This window comes from Dermochelys coriacea, chromosome 27 (assembly GCF_009764565.3).
Source record: "Dermochelys coriacea isolate rDerCor1 chromosome 27, rDerCor1.pri.v4, whole genome shotgun sequence".
In the NCBI taxonomy this organism is placed as follows: Eukaryota; Metazoa; Chordata; order Testudines; family Dermochelyidae; genus Dermochelys; species Dermochelys coriacea.
Genome location: NC_050094.1, coordinates 13,172,410 through 13,188,328, shown reverse-complemented (window position 1 = coordinate 13,188,328; position 15,919 = coordinate 13,172,410). Strand labels below are relative to the sequence as shown.

The following is a 15,919-nucleotide window of genomic DNA, read 5'->3' as shown; positions in this document are numbered from 1 at the left end:
AGGTACAGGCGAGACGGAAAGTCAGACGCAGGGAAGGGGGCTGCTGGAATCCCCCAGGGGCTCACCAGCCCTGGGCTCCCCCAAGCACACACCTTCCCCCCACCCCGGCCGGGAGCCCGTCCTCTTCCCCTTCCGGACAGCAACTGAGGTTACCCAGAGGTTAACAAGCAGCTGGATGCCCTCCCGCAGCCTGGCACAGGGCACGGACGTGCAACCCCCCCCCCAGCTACTTCCCCTCGCCCTCCCTTCCCCCCCATCCCAACATAAGGATGTCTGCAGACAGCCTGGCACAGGGCCAAGCTAAGCAGACGCATCAAAGGGCAGCGGAGAAGCGGGGTCCCCGCAGGGCCCCCCTCCCCCTGAGACAGGAAGTGTCGGGAGGTGGGGGGAGGTGAGCTGTGTCCTCGGCTGACCCCCGGCGGGGTCTCGCTCGGTGCGTGACGGCTGGGCACACAGAACACGTGTGGGAACAATCGCGCTCCGGGGTCGGCTGAGGACAAGAGACTGGCGCTCCCGGCTTCCCGGCGAACCCAGCAGAGGCGTGGCCGCCCCAGGGCACATGGCCCCACTGCCGCCAGATGAGGGCCTCGGCGGAGGGGGCTTGAGATGGCAAGTGGCAGGGCCTGCCGGGCATCGGGGCTGGCACAGAATCGCAGGGGTAGGAAGAGAGACGTGCCGGGTGCATTAACCTACAGCTGTGGCTTGGCACATCCATGGAGCGCAAGAGTTTGCAGGTGGGGGGTGTGCACAAGAGTTTGCACGAGCACGTGTGGAGCGTCGGTACTGGCATGCCAGTGTGCAACAGGCTGCGCATGAGGGGGCAGACCTGTGCCTGGCAGAATGCAGCTCTGTGCGGAGAAGCATGTGCAAGGGGGCAGCCTCATGCGAGAGCAGGCGCACGTGTCCCGAGAGCCGGGGGGAGAGGGGAGAAACGTGTCCCAAGAGCCAGGGGGCACGCACGCCTGTCGCGAGAGCCTGGGAGGGAGGGGGACGCATGTCCTGAGAGCCGGGGAAGCATGCACACTTGTCCCGAGTGCTGCGGGTCACACACGTCCGGGGGGCGTGCACCAGTCACAAGCACCACTGCTGCGGTGCAACAGCACCTTTGCCTCCTGGCCTGTGTGACACGGTCCTGATCTGCCCCCATCCCCAAAAGCACCCAGCACCGCAAGGCCCTTGAGAATAGCTCCGGCTCGCCCCTTCCTCCGGGAGGTGTCCCTCCCCCTAGAGCTGTGGCTGTTACACCCATGGTGGGAGGCCCCGGGGCAGAAGCCTTCGGGGAGCGAGGGGGGCCTGGGCGTGAGTGATTTGGAGAGGTGGGGACACCGTGCAGCTCCCGAGAGCAGCTGAAGATGCCCAGCCTTCGGGCTCCCCCACCAGGCAGTCACGGGGCAGACAGGGAGACACTGGACAGCTGCAGGGCTGGGACGCGGAGTCTCCAGGCCACAGGCTCCAATCCGGGTCAGACGGCCCCAGAGCCATTCCCAGCCCTGGGACTGTTCAGCCCCCCGCTCATCCAGCTGGCCCCACCTTGGCCTGTTCCCCATCCCGCCCTCGCTGATGACCCAGCCCAGCACCCCCTGCCCCCCTCTCCCATTGTACTGGTGCCCAGTCATAGCAGAGAAGCCAGAACTGACCACAACGTAGGGGCTGCGCTTCCCAAGGGGGGGGTGTCCGGGGGACACCCAGGGGCCACATCTCCCTCCAGCAGGAAGAGGAGCCTATGAGCAAATCACAAGAATGTCCCCCCCCATTTGCCCTGGCCTGGGCTTGCGGGCTGGAGCCAAGCAGGACAGACATAGACAAGAGGGGGGGTGAGAGCAGCACTCTCTTCCCACAGCACCCAGAGCCCCAGGTAATGGGGGGAAACTGAGGCACAGAGGGGCAGGGACTGGCAGAGGCAGTACTAGAACCCAGGCATCCTGGCTCCTAACCCCCCTCTCTGCCCACCCCACCTTTCTAAACCCCGAGCCTGCACTCACCTCCCAGAACCGGGAGCAGAACCCAGGAGTCCTGTTAGGCCCCCCCACTCTAGCCACTAGCCTGCGCTGCCTCTCAGGGGTATGGTAGGCGCAGCTTTGACAAGAGGGGGAAATCCCTCACAAGGCAGCAACCTCCCGCCTCTACCTTACTGTGCTGCAAGGCCTTATGGGTGATATGCAAATGAATCTCCCCTCCCAGAGCCTAGGGGGTTATCCCTGGAAGTGGGGAGGGCACCGGCCCGGGGCAGTGCCATGCCCACTGGTGGCCCAGCACTGGCCTGGCAGGCAGGCGGATCCCCACAGCGGGCACTCCCCAGGGCACCAGCAGGTGGGATGAGCCAAGGACATGGCCTCACCCTCATGGGGATTCCCTGGGTGCCAGCCAAGGCCGGTCATGCTCTCGGCCCCAGCACTGCGCAGAGCAGAGAATCTCCACAGCTGAAGGGCTCCCACACCAGGCACTGCCGGGGAGGGGGTGGGGGCGGCTTTCCCAGCCAGAGAGAAGCAAGGGGGGCTGGGGACGGGGACCCGCTGGGCCCCAGAGCCAGAAACTTCCTACTCTCAAACTCCTGGCAAGTGCCCCAGTGCTGCATGTGAGCGAGCAAGTTAAAACACAGACCTGGGAGCCAGGACACCTGGGTTCTATCCCAGCTGTGGGAGGGGAGTTAGGTCTAGTGGTTAGAGCCAGGGGGGCTGGGAGCCAGGACTCCTGGGTTCTATCCCCAGCTCTGTCACTGGCCTGGTGCGTGACCTCAGGGCAGACTCTTCCCCTTGCTGTGCCTCAGTTTCCCCATCTGTACTCTGGGACACTAACATGACTGCAAGCGAAGGGCAATGAACACAGGAGTGGAATTTTTTTTGGAGGGGGGGAGTGCACAAGTGTCTGTGCACACGGGCGTACAAGCAGGTATGTGAACGGGCATGCCTGCTTTCAGCCAGCCCCCTCCTCTGCCCCCCAGCTGAGAGAACTGCATCTGGTCATTGCAACAATAGGGGCCCCACGGCACCCTGCCAGCCCATGCTGCCCAAGAGCCCAGAGCTGAGTGTGGGCCTGGCAGTACACCCCCGTGCCCACCCACAGCCAGCGCACATGGGTGTGCCGAGCCCCAGAGGGATCCCTGCAGTGGGTGTGATGACATTAAGCCCCCGCCCCCCACCCCGGCCAGGAGAGCAGGGACGGGCGGGGGATCAGCTCCACAAGTCACCCTGCCCTGGCTGCCCAGAGACCAGCCTGTTGTGTGCCAGGGCTTGGCCTTGCTCCTGCAGTGCGGCACGGCGGGACACTCCCCCGGCCCCCTGGGACTCCCCCAGCCTGGACGGGGCTGAGAGCAGAGGCAGCGTGGCCCCGTGGCTGGAGCCTGGGGCTGCTGGCTGGAGGAGGGAGGGACTGGGGGTTCAAGGACACCACCTGCTTCTGCCCCGCCATCAGCCTGCGGCAGCCAACAGACCACGTGTGGAGGAGGCTGGGACCTGGCCAGGCACTGGGAAGGGACGAACAAACCAGGCCTTTTCTGGCAACCTTGGCCTGCCTTGCGGCCCACTGCACAGATAGGGAAACTGAGGCACTGAGCAGCATTGAAGTGCCCCAACTCACACGGTGAGTCAGTGCAGTGGGACAGCCAGAAATAAAACCCAGGAGTCTGGACTTCCAGCCCCACCAGCTTTAACATACTAGGCCCCTCCCAGAGCTAGGCTAGGACCCGGAGTCCCAACCGCAAGCTCTAACCATCAGACCACGCTGCCAGCGCATGCTCTGTACAGCCCACAGCATGGCCCTGGCGAGCCCAGTGCCCAGGGTGCCCATCTAAGAAGCCTCCTTTCTCAGCTCCACCCGCGCCATGTCCGGGCAAGCAGGACTCACACACCAGGGCCAGAGCCTGCCGCTTTACCAAGCTCAGCGCCCAGGGAGAAGGCAGGGGCTGGCCCAGCTGGGGCACACAGGGAGTCGGCCTTCGCTCGGACGCAGGAGTCCGGGTCCGACACAGCAGGGTTTGGAATGGGGTGAGAGGTGCTTGTCACACTTCTCCTTTCCCCCTTCCCTCACTTCCTTGCAGGGGAAATCGCTGCCGAGTAGCTGTGGGGGTGGGGGCTGCACCCCTGGAAGGTATCAGCACTGAGCTGGGGGGCACCAGGGCTCCCGGGGTCCAGACTGAGCATTCTTCCCCCCACCCACTGCCCCGCCCCACGGGACTCTGACTTGCAAAGGCCTTGGCGCTCCGTGGAGTCACAAGATGACTCAGAAGAAAGGAACCGTGTCCCCACACCACGCAGGCTGGGGCCTGACCAGCTTCCCTTCCAGGCTAAAAGTGGGTGGCCACAGGGCAGAGCCCCTGCCCCCAGAACCAACTGCAGGTCATCGTTAAGCTCTCCACTCATCTACAGGAGCGCTCTCATGCCAAAGAACTTCCCCACCGCATGGGCACTGCTCCCCCCTCAGCTCAAATGCGACTACCTCTGGGGTGGACAAAGCAGCCAGGCAACAACCACACAGTCAGGCTGCACAGGGATTGTGCAGCCAGGCCTGAAATGCAGCCACCTCTGGGGTGGAGCACAGCAGCCAGATAACCATCACACAGCAACACCACACAGCAGCAGGACAGGAGGTGAAGAGGAAACCTTCCCCCAGTCAGAGCTGCAGATCCTCGCACCAGGCACCCGAGGGGTTGGGCACAATACAACCACTCACAAAGCACTGGCAGCCCTGAGCCTTCCCGTCCCCTTGCCCAAGGCCATTGCTATGGCCAGCGGGGGCTGGGAGGGGAGAGTGCAGAGGGGGTGGGCCATCCCCGCCGCCCTGATCTGCCCCCCAGGCGGGGAGGCTGGCGGAGCAGCTGACACAGAGCCCAGCTTTGTTGCTGCATCTCCCGGGGCGACTAATCCCTGCACCTGTGGCTGGGCCGGAGGGTTTCCAGCCCCTGACCACAGGCTGTTCCCAGCCCAGCGCTGCCCCCCACCCCCCCGGCACATGCCCTGCCTGGCCCGGGCACAGAGCCCAGCTCCACAGCCGGAAGGGCCCCGCAGAGCCACCCCGCGTGGGATCAGACAGAGCCGGGAAACCCAGATCATCGGAGGAGAAATGAAAGAAAGGAAAAGCCCGCGGAGAGTAGGGAACCGGGTGGGGCAGAGCAGGGAGAGATGGGGAGCCCCTCAACAGCACGCCCCAGCCTGTCCAACCTGGTTAACCCCCCCCCCAGTCCCTCCAGCCTGGTAACCCCCCCAGTCCCTCCACTTCGCGCCCCATTCTCTTTGCTGCCTCAGCCCGTGGGCCCGTCTTCCCACACCAAGTCAGACCCGTCTGCTCCCCAACCTCCTGCCTCCACCACAGCCCCTGGGGAAAGCCCCCCGCAGCCTGCAGCAGCTGAAGACGCAGCCTGGGGTGCCGGGAAGGGCCCCTCCACGCAGCCCAGTGGAAACGCCGCAGGGAGAACCAGTGACCTCGTGCACAAAGCATCCCTGACCTCGGGGCCATGGGTTCAAGGCCGGACAGGGCCTGAGCGAGACGAGCTTGACGGGCCTCAGCCCAGACACTCCCAGGCGCGACTCCAGACAGACCCGGGCCGGAGCCCCTGGAGCAGGGGGCAGGAGGCAGGTCCCATCCAGGGAGGGGGCTAGCAGGGTGCGATGGGAGAGCCCTGCCATGGACCCAGCACAGGGCAGGCCTGGCTCAGCATCGCCCCATCCCAAAGGTGGGACCCCGAGGGATGCCAGGCCCCTGCAGCAGGGGCTGCTCTCCGCAGACCCCGGCGCTCCCTGGCTGCTCTGGTGCTGCGGCCCACGGGTGCCCCAATCCCAGCCCGGAGCCGAGGTCCCAGCAAAGGAGCCCTGAGCTGGCCTGGCCTGGTGCTGGGGGGCGGGGGGTGTCTGTTGCTGCATGGGAGATGACGCAACCCAGCCGAGGGGTTGTGAAATGCCAGGTGCTTACCTGGGTGCAGGGGAGCAGGGGCCTCTGCAAGCAGGGCCTGGCACCTGGCGTGGGGGGCTGAGGCTGGCCCGTGGCTCTGTCGGGTGATACAGAGAGTCCCCCACAGCCTGGCATGACAGACCAGCCAGCCCCAGCCCTGGGCGGCACACGCTGCCCTCAGCCAGTGAGAGGCAGCACATGGCTCTGCGGTCCCTTAACGCCCCCCCAGGGAGCTGGGCCAGTGATGGGGGCGCTGGCAATGGGGGCCGTGGGCCCTACACCCTGCAGGAGCTGCCACTTGCCGCCCTGCCACTAGGAGCTCAGTGCTGCCTGCTCAAGAGGGGCTCCCCCATCCGTGAGCCCCGTGGGCCCTCGGCAGGCCTCAATCCCAAGGGGAGCTCAGACCCCCCCCACCACACTGAGAAACATGCCCCCCCCAACTCCATTGCCCCCCGGCGCTCAGAGGGGAGAGGAGCCCCACACCCAGCAGCCTGCAGCCAGGGCGCGCCGGGGAACATTCCGCTCCCGGGGAGAGCCGGGCCCGCAGTGTTTCCACAGCGCCCGCCTCGGGGCGCCAGGCCTGCTGCCACAGCGGGGTCTCTGCCCCACCCCTGCCCTCTAGCCATCTGGCTCCCGGAGGCAAGTCGGCATCTCACCCTGAGGTGTGCGTGTCCCAGAGCAGAGATGGGGCATGCCTCCCCCACCCCCACATCCTGCCCCATATCCTATTGGGTTCCAGACACCAGCATGGGGCCAGGCACAGAGAGGGATTCCCTGAGGGGAACAGGGTTGAGACCCCACCACACTCATCACACACGTGGGTCCCTGCGCAGCAACCAGGTCCCCACGGCCCTGGGGGCAGAAGGCCCCACAACACATTCCCACGAGCACCACGTTGCCCTTTAAAGCCAACCACCAGTCCCAGGGCCACCACCAGCCGTGGGGGTATTGGTGCAGCGACCGCACGGCCCGGGACAGAACCCCGTCCCCAAAGGGCTGGGGCACAAGGAGCGACTCCACAGGTGGGCGGGTGGCAGCAGTAGCAGGTCTTTATCCTAGATGCAGACCAGCCACTAGAGGGAGACCTGACACACACCCCACCAGCCCAGCACACCCGCCCCCGGTGCCCCATCAGGGGCAGATGCCAACCGCACATGGCAATCTGGGGAAGGTAACAGAAAGTGACTCACAGTTGTAGGTGACACCAGGGTGGGGGGCAGGGCGAGGCTGCTTCACGCCCCTCCTCTTCCTCCACTTGGATCCCTCCTGCAAGGAAAGTGCAACAGCAAGGTCAGGTGACAGAGTAGGGCTGTGAGGGGAGACATTCCCATGAGCCGGGCACTGTGGTACGGTTCAGGGGCAACTCTGGCCCCCCAAGCACCTGCCCAGGGGACAGGGCCGACTCACTTCCTTGTCCCCATCCGGGTAAAGCCAGGCAGTGCCCAGTTAATCAATCCCACTCCCCGGGCATGCTGGGTATCCCCATGGTACAGAGGGGGAAACTGAGGCACAGAGCAGGGAAGCAGCTGGCACAGCCAGCCGGTGGCAGGGCGGGAACTAGAACCCAGGTGCCCTGCGCCCGGTGTGGGGGTGAGGAGCCACTGCAGATGGGATGGGGAGACAGGGGCCTAAAGCTGGTATGCTCAGCTCCATGCGCCCCCCCGCTGGGCACAAGACACCTGGGCTCCAACCCCCACACTTTGCTGAGGCTTCTCTTCACCCCCAGCCCCCAGCTCTGCAGGCTCCAGCTCAAAACCAGCCTCTTAACTGCCGCCTACTGCGGGACAGAGCCAGGAGTCCCCGTTGCTCTGCCCAGGGCACGATCACACAGGGCCTGTCCTCCCCAGGGCTCCGATGGGCTCCTCTCTTAGCTCCCCCTGGCAGGGGGAGAGCTGGGAATCCAGCGGCCGGCTAACCGCCCTGCGGAGCCCTGCTGGCCTCTGGGGCATTGCTGGGGGGCAGGGGGAAACAAGGAAGAGGTGGCAGCCGGGCGACAGGATGCCATCAGTGAGTGCAATGGCTACCGGGGCCCGTGGGGTTTGGCCTCTCTCGTCTCCTTTGCTCTTCCTTCCGCCCTGCCAGCTGTGGCAGTGGCTTTGGGCAATGTGCCCATCATGTGCCGGGAGCCCCCCCCTCCACGGGCACCTGCTCCTCGTCCCCCTGCCTGCAAGCTGGCGCCTGCCTGCCCCCCACCAGCGCAAGGTGTGGAAAAGCCCTTGCACGCTTCAGGCATCTCCCGCCCTGCCCTGGCACCGCACCCGGTCCAAGGGGGCCCCAGCATGCCCCCGCTGCAGACAAACCTATCTGGGGGGTGCCCGGCTCTGGGTGGGGGCCGGGCCGGCCACGGTGCCCGGCTCACCAGCGGCCTGGGCTGAAAGCTGTGGCCTCGATGAAAGGACAGCCGGGAAAGTAGGTCAAGTTTGTCTTGGCCAAGGAAGAGAGTCCGTGTGCAGATTTATAACATGGCAACCACTGCCTGGCTGGGCACTGGGGAGAGCCAGCCTGGGGGGCAGGGAGCTAGGCCCCATTTCTGAGCTTTAGCATCCCCCCTCCTCTGGAAGCACCAGCCCAAGGTGGAGTGTCAGCGGGGGATGGACCTGGCAAGACAAAGGCAGAGAGCTCCCCAGATGCTACCGGGAAAGGCACTTGGCCCCCCGAGTCAGAGCTAGCCCCAGTGTGACACTGTACTAGGCAGCCCTGGGCCACAGGGAGGGGGGAAGGGGGTGCCAGGCTGCTGGGAGGGGCCCAAGGGGGTGCTCTCCCCTCTGGCTCAGGGCTCACCTCACTGCACGGGGCTCTCTCGGCTGGGATCCCCACAGCAGTCCCCGCGGACAGATCTCGCGGGCCCTCCCCCGAGAGGCAGGGCGCGAACCCTGGTGTCCGGGCCCATTTCCAGCTCAGGAGATTCCCAGCTGCCTCTCTCAACCCCACCCTGCCCTCCCGCCTCCCGGGCTACCCCCTTGGCGTTGGCATTGGCGCGGAGATGAGCGCCCCGCCCCAGAGTAGGCTGCATGGCGGCAGCAGGGGAAGCCGAGCTCTCTGAAGTGGCACAGAGCCTGGGGACGGGGAATGCATTGGGGGGCAGAGATCCTGTCACCCCCTCCCCCCCGCCTGCCCTTCCCAGGCTCCATTGAATAGAATTCCATTTCCATAGGCCCCTATAGAGCTCCAGAGAGACCCGTGGGATAGAGGGAATTCTACAGGGGCAGGACCAAACCCCCGTGGCAGGAGGGGTCCCTCCCGGGACGTTCTCTCGGGCCCCTAAAGCACATAATGCCCTCAGCGCCCTCCACCCTGCACTGCAGCCAGGGAAAGTGAGGCAGACGGGGGGGCAGGGGGTCACACAGAGGGTGACCAAGAGAACCCAGGAGTCCTGATGCCCAGGTCGGTATTTTAACCCTAAGTCTGACTCCAATGTGGCCCTGGGTAAACCAAGGCCTGGCTTGTGCCCCGGCCGGCGCCCACGCGGGTTCAGACCACACCATGGGACCCAGCAGCAAAGCCTTGGGTGCAAGCAGGTATGGGGGGTCTCCATGCCCAGCTAGAAATGTCCTCCCCATCCAATAGCCTGGGCTGCCACGTGGAACCCCCTCGGTGGGCACGGGAGATGCCAACACGTCAATCCCAATCTGAGCCCTCAACCCTGCCCCCGTATCCAAAGCCGCCAGCCCCTGGTGCCCCTGGGCCCCCTGCCAGCTGCATCGCGCAGTGCCAGCATCTCTGGAGCCTGCTGTGCTCCCCGCTCCCTGGAGAGCAGGAGACGCTGTTCTGGCCCGGGGGAAAGGGGTGTGGGCTGCTGGGTGAATCACCCAGACCAGCTCCTAGGCAGGCAGGAACGGGGCAGGTCGGGGCTGCGGGGCATTGGCAGGGCTGTCTGGGAGCCAGGACTCCTGGGTTCTGCAAGGGCAAAGGTTTTCCCTGCTTCCCAGGGGCTAGGACCTTCCCCAAACCACACCCCGTCTGCTGTAACCATTGTGCGAGATTTTCTCTTACACCACCCGCCTTGCAACCCCGCCAAATCACCCCTGATCCTGGGGAATCCCCACAGGGCTCCCTACTGCCCCCCGCCACCTCTCTCTCAGCCGGATCTCCACTGGCATGGTACTCAGGGCCCCCAGTGCAACACATCCAACTGGGGGTTATTTGGGTGTTCGCAGGCCCCGCACTGCCCACGAGGAGCCCCTCGGGCCGGCGCCCCCCAGCCCCTCCCCCCAGCAGCCTGCAGCTCCCAGCATTGCTCAATCAGGCTGAGTCAGTCGCTGGCATGTCCCAGCCCAGACAGACACTGAGCAGAACAGCCCGTGCCACAGGGCTCCTCTTAACCCTTCCCCAGCTGGGCCCGTGCCGATCCATCCCCCTACCTGCCCTGCGCTCCCTGCTGCCGGGATTGCCCCCCATGCACTTTCCACTCCCCGTCTCAGCTCTCCTGTTGTCGGGGGACTCCCAGCCTGGCCCTGGGGCACAGTCTGTGCCCACCCCTCACTCCTCTCCCTGTCGCCAGCATCGACCTGGACTCGCCCAGGGCCTCATCCAACGCATGGGGCTGGGTGCCCGCTGAGCCCGCAGGCAGAGAGCAGCCCGGCTCCGGGCACGTGACGGGCGTGAGGGGCAGACAGCAGAAGTGCGGGCAGGGTCAGCGTGGGAGAGGCTCCGAGGGCGTGTGCCCGTGAGCAGGGGACGCACGCGTGCAAGGCAGACGGTGCCAATTCGCTCTCCCTGTCCCAGTGTTTACACAGATGCAGCGCTTGGCAGCTCTGCACACCACAACCATGTAGCGTGGGGGGGCCGGGAGCCAGGGCTCCGAAGTTCTCCCCCTGGCTCTGCCCCTACCCTCCATGAAACCTTGGGGTCAAGTGCTGCCCCTCTGTGCCAGCGAAGGTGTGCTCTGGGTGTCCAGTATTTGGGGCACGCAGTCCCCCCAGGCGGGGGGCACACAGGGTCCTGGACAGCGCCCCCTGTAGCTTCCTCCCACCCAGGCCGCAGGCAGGATCCACCCTCTCGGGGCAGCCAGCCGGGGAGGCTCCCTGCTCCAGGCCGGCTCTTGGCTGTGCCCGGCCCCGGGCAGCGCCCACACGCTGCAGTGTAAATACAGCCCAGGCGAGGGGCTGCGCTGAGTTCGTTCCATCGGGGATCAGCCGCGCGAACACTTCCAAGTATAGGCACTGGCAGGAAGCCAAGGACACAAGATCCGCGGCCTTCACGGGCCGGCTCCAGCCCTCAGGCTGCGAGTCTCCTGCTACCCCCTTGCTGAGACCCCCAGCCTCACAGGGACCCTCCCCCCCCCCGAGCTCCTGTGCACCGCCCTGCCCCGCAGGAGGGGATGGGGCAGGGCTGGCAGCTACCAGCTCCATATCGCCCCAAGTTGCAACACCCCAACCCCCAGCCAATCACCCCACACTCCAAGTCAGCTGCAGTGCTGCCAATGGAACCCCGGAGTCCTGGCTCTCAGGCCTGTGCTCAGATTGCTGGCGCCAGCCCCCATCTCTCTCTGGGGTCATACCTGGGGAGCACTCCCTGCCCCACATTTTGCAGGCCGCTGCTGCTCCCCAGAGGTGGCTGCATTTTGGCAGCACTGCAATTCCCACGGCTCAGGCACTGGAACGACCCGGGGGCCGGTAGGAACAACGCAGGCTCTGGGATCCCCAGGGGTATGCAGAGAAACCCCCACATCCAAACCCGAATGCGACCAGCCCTCCTCAGCTGGGATCAGGGCTTTACAGGCAGGGACTGTTTAACTCTTTCAGCCCCCTGGGCTGCCCCTGTCCCCAACCTGCAGACGGGGAAACCGAGGCACAGAGCAGGAACGTTCCGCCAGCGCTAGAAAGCTTAGTGTGTGCTGACATGATCTCTCCAGCCCCGGCAGGTCTCTCCTGTCTAAGGCGTGTTCTAGCCACGTCCCTGACATGCTCCCATGGGAGGCGGCCCGGCCTCGCCGCACGGGCCCAAGTCAGATCTGGGAACGGCCTGAGATTTGCAGCCATTCACAGCACCAGCCGCGGCCTCTGGAGTCGCTGCTCAGTGCCTGGGCCCGGCCCCCCAACACCCGGTGAGAGTCCTGCATACCTCCGGGGGCTCCACAAGCAGGGGCCGCTTCTGACATTTCAAAGACGGCTGCCAAGGCCGGGTCAGAGCCGAGGCCGGAAGCCAGGAGACCCCAGCTCCAGCCAGGGCCCGGTGGGCAGAACCCAGCACTGAGGGCGTGAACAGAACGAATGTGGGGGAGAAAACTCAGCAGCATTTCTCACCGCGCCTCCCCTCCGCACCAGCCAGACACCCAGCTCCCCCCTCCAGCACCAGCCAGACACCCAGCTCCCCCCTCCAGCACCGGCCAGACACCCAGCTCCCCCCTCCAGACATCCAGCTCCTCCCCCCCACAGACACCAAGCTCCCGCCCCACAGCGTCGGCCAGACACCCAGCTCCTCGCCCCCACCCAGCACCGGCCAGACACCCAGCTCCCTCCTCCAGCACCGGCCAGACACCCAGCTCCCCCCTCCAGCACCGGCCAGACACCCAGCTCCCTCCTCCAGCACCGGCCAGACACCCAGCTCCCCCCTCCAGCACCGGCCAGACACCCAGCTCCCCCCTCCAGCACCGGCCAGACACCCAGCTCCCTCCTCCAGACATCCAGCTCCTCCCCCCCCACAGACACCAAGCTCCCGCCCCACAGCGTCGGCCAGACACCCAGCTCCTCGCCCCCACCCAGCACCGGCCAGACACCCAGCTCCCACCCCCAGCACTGGCCAGACAGCGAGCTCCTCCCCCCCACAGACACCAAGCTCCCGCCCCACAGCGTCGGCCAGACACCCAGCTCCTCGCCCCCACCCAGCACCGGCCAGACACCCAGCTCCCACCCCCAGCACTGGCCAGACAGCGAGCTCCTCCCCCCCACAGACACCAAGCTCCTCTCCCTCACCCAGCACCTGCCAGACACCCAGCTCCTCCCCACAGACATCCAACTCCCTCCCCCTCCCCCCCGCACCAGCCAGACACCCAGCTCCTCCCCATTGGCACAGACACCCAGCTCCCACCCCCAGACATCCAGCTCCCACCCCTGCCCCTGCACCAGCCAGACACCGAGCTCTGCCCCCCCCAGCACCGGCCAGACACCCAGCTCCTCCCCACAGACACCGAGCTCCTCCCCCTCACCCAGCACCTGCCAGACACCCAGCTCCTGCCCCCAGACACCCAGCTCTTCTTCCCCCTACCCTGCATCAGCCAGACACCCAGCTCTCTCCTCTCACGGCCAGACACACAGCTCCTCCCCCATTCCTGCACCCCACTTCTCCTCACACCACCCTCCCCATGCTGCCCACAGCCCCCCCCAATGCTGGGGGGGAGGGGTGTCGCACCACGTGGATCTGGTGGGATCCAGTGATGCTACAGGGAGCATGGAAAGTCCAGCCCAAAGAACAAGCCCCCTTGCCCGCTCTCAGCCCCAGTTAACTTTCCATATGACCCTGGGCAAGTCCCTTGCCCACCTGCCCTCCCTCTGCCTCGGTTTCCCCACCTGGGCTTGCTACCGGCAAAGGGCCATAGGACTGGCACCCAGCCATGCGGAGCCATGCAGCCGGCCGGGCCCCAGCCTCGGGCCATGACCTGGGCAGGGGCACAGGTGTGAAAGGCTCCGCCACACTCTCAACGAGGTGGCTTAGGGCAAAAGCCACGCTGAGCCGGATAAGCTGCGCTAACAATGACAACTAATTAACGGCCTCGGAAGAGCCCGCTGCAGCCCAGCAGCTGGGGGAGGAGCTCGGGTGGGGTGCCCCATTAGTGCAGCTCAACTTGGGGCTCCTCCTGCCCTGCCCCTGCCCTCCTCATCCACCCAAGCTGCTTCTGCCCCAGCAGGTCAATCCTCTCCCCACGCAGTTCTCTGCCAGTTGGGGTTTACCCCCACGGCTGGCACCCTGCCCGGGTGCTGCGTCTCCCCCCCATCTCCCAGCACACTGGGCACCCTGCCCCCCAGCCTGCAGATCCCCCCATATACCCACCTCTTAACACAGGGTCCCAAATGCACCTCCCCCATCCAAGGATCCTGACGCAGCCCCCCACTCTCCCCCCCCACCAGCGACACTCCCAGGCTCAGGGGACCAGACAGGCCACTAACACACTCGGGGGGAGGGGTCTGCCTCAGGTGCCCATTCCCCTGGCTGGTACCCCAAGGGCAGCTCCAGTTCTGCCTGGGAGCCTCTGCCAGCCCTGCACCTGCAGGGCCACGGGCATTGGGACAGCTCAGAGAAGCTGGTGCTGCAGGGAGCCCTGCCCCAGCTCCTGCCACACGCGTGTGAGGAATCTGGGGCCAAACCGAGAGCCCCCCAGCCCAGACGGGGGCTCCCCAGGCGCTTGGACAGCCAAGGGCAGCCTTGGACCTGGGGAGGGGGGGCTCTGGCGGGAAGCAGAGAGGGCGTCATGCCTGGCATGACCAGCCGAGGGGGCAATGGGCCACCGACACCAGGGGCTGCCCCACGGCAATGGCTTTGCCACTGCCTGAAGGACAACAGGTCCCTCCGCACCAGGCTCCCACCGCAGGGTGACTCAGCCAGACACCCGGCCAGGCCTGGACGGACCCAGCCAGCTTGTGGGCACCAAGCCAGCTCCTGCCTCCCCTGGGGGAAAGGGGGCCCCCCAACTGGTCACCTGTGGAGAGCGGGACTTGAACCTCAGCCTAGGGCATAAGTGAAATAAACTGGCCGAGTCTCAGCCCAGCGACCCCCCCCCCTCGTGCCCACCCTGCAAACGCCACGGCATGGCAGTCGGCTCAGTCAGGGGCTGTGGGTCAGGATTGAGGGGCCCGGGAAGAGCTGGGGGGAGCCCAGGGCTGTGCGGGCAGGGGGCTGCGGGTCGGCATTGAGGGGCCCTGGCAGAGCTGGGGAAAAGGGGGGGAAAATCACAAAACCAAAGCAGCAATGTTTCTCTTGCACTCAGAGCTGTTGGGGACACCCCCCTTTCCCCGCCGCACATACCCCAGGGTGGGGGGGGGCCGAGGCAAGAGCCAGCCCCAGAGGTGCCCATCCCATCCGCGCTCCCTGGTTTCCCGGGCACGGATCAGAAAACATTTAATTAGCTGAAGTGCCCCCCAGCGGGCGCCTGCCCAACGGGGGAAGGGAGTGCTCTGCAGCAGCAGCCAACCTCCAGCCCCTGTCACCAGCTCAACCAGCACCCTACAAACCCGCTGGGGCCAGCGGGCAGCGCCGGGGCCTGGCCAGCAGTTCTCCACCGGCGCCCACAGGGCAGGCTCCACTGGCAGCCCGGGTAAACGACTGTAACAGCTTCCGAGCCGCACTCCCTGCCCCCCAGCCCCGAGGGGCCCCGCTTTCCTCTGCGTGGGCAGGAACCTGCATCTGCACCCGCCCCACATCTGTGCAACGGCACGTTCACACCCAGCAGCCAATTGGGCCCATGCGGATTCCTGCCACCGACGGGGGGCTGGCTCTGCAGGGACGTGGGGAGGCTTATGCCAGTGACTGACACCGCCCCCCCCGCCGCCAAGAGGAGCTCTAGTTTTGTGGCCCAGTCAGTGCTGGGCGTCTCTGCCAGCTAGTGCCCACAGTGGGACAGGATTTCTGCTGCCCACACCTGCCCCACGAGGAAGGGGCTGAAACCCAACAAACTCATTTCCCACGAGGGCCCCACAGCACTGACATCCAGCTAGTCCCCAATCACCTAACCCAGAGCCTCCTCCCAGCTCCCTGCCCTGGCCCAGCCCAGCCCAGATTTTACTGCTGAGCTGGGCAAAACCAGGCGGGTTTTATGGGGCTGAAAAACAACCGGTGGGCAAAGTCCAGGGCTGGGCGGGACCCCAGCTAGGCCGGTGGCTGCAGGGGGGAGGTGGGTTTGGGGATGTCGCACAGCCACAGAGCACTGCAGGACCCAGCAAGAGAAAACCCCAAGCCTCAGTCGGGGAGGGGGACCCAGGGGCTGGGGGCAGGAGCTAGTTATCGGGGGGGATGTTGCCCTAGACACTGAGTGGGTGGACATTTCTGCCCACAAGAAACTCGGATGTCTGCGAAGCAGGACTGAGGGGCACCAGCAGAGCCA

The 15,919-nt window shown here is 65.9% G+C and overlaps 1 protein-coding gene across 1 annotated transcript in view; it reads right to left on the bottom strand.

Annotated features, from left to right (window-relative positions):
• Positions 1-15,919, bottom strand: part of THRA (thyroid hormone receptor alpha) — a 48,314-nt gene that overhangs the window by 19,284 nt on the left and 13,111 nt on the right. The window contains exon 2 of the mRNA XM_038385192.2: positions 7,074-7,149. The gene's annotated coding sequence lies outside the window, so the exon portion shown is untranslated. The remainder of the gene's footprint in view (positions 1-7,073; positions 7,150-15,919) is intronic.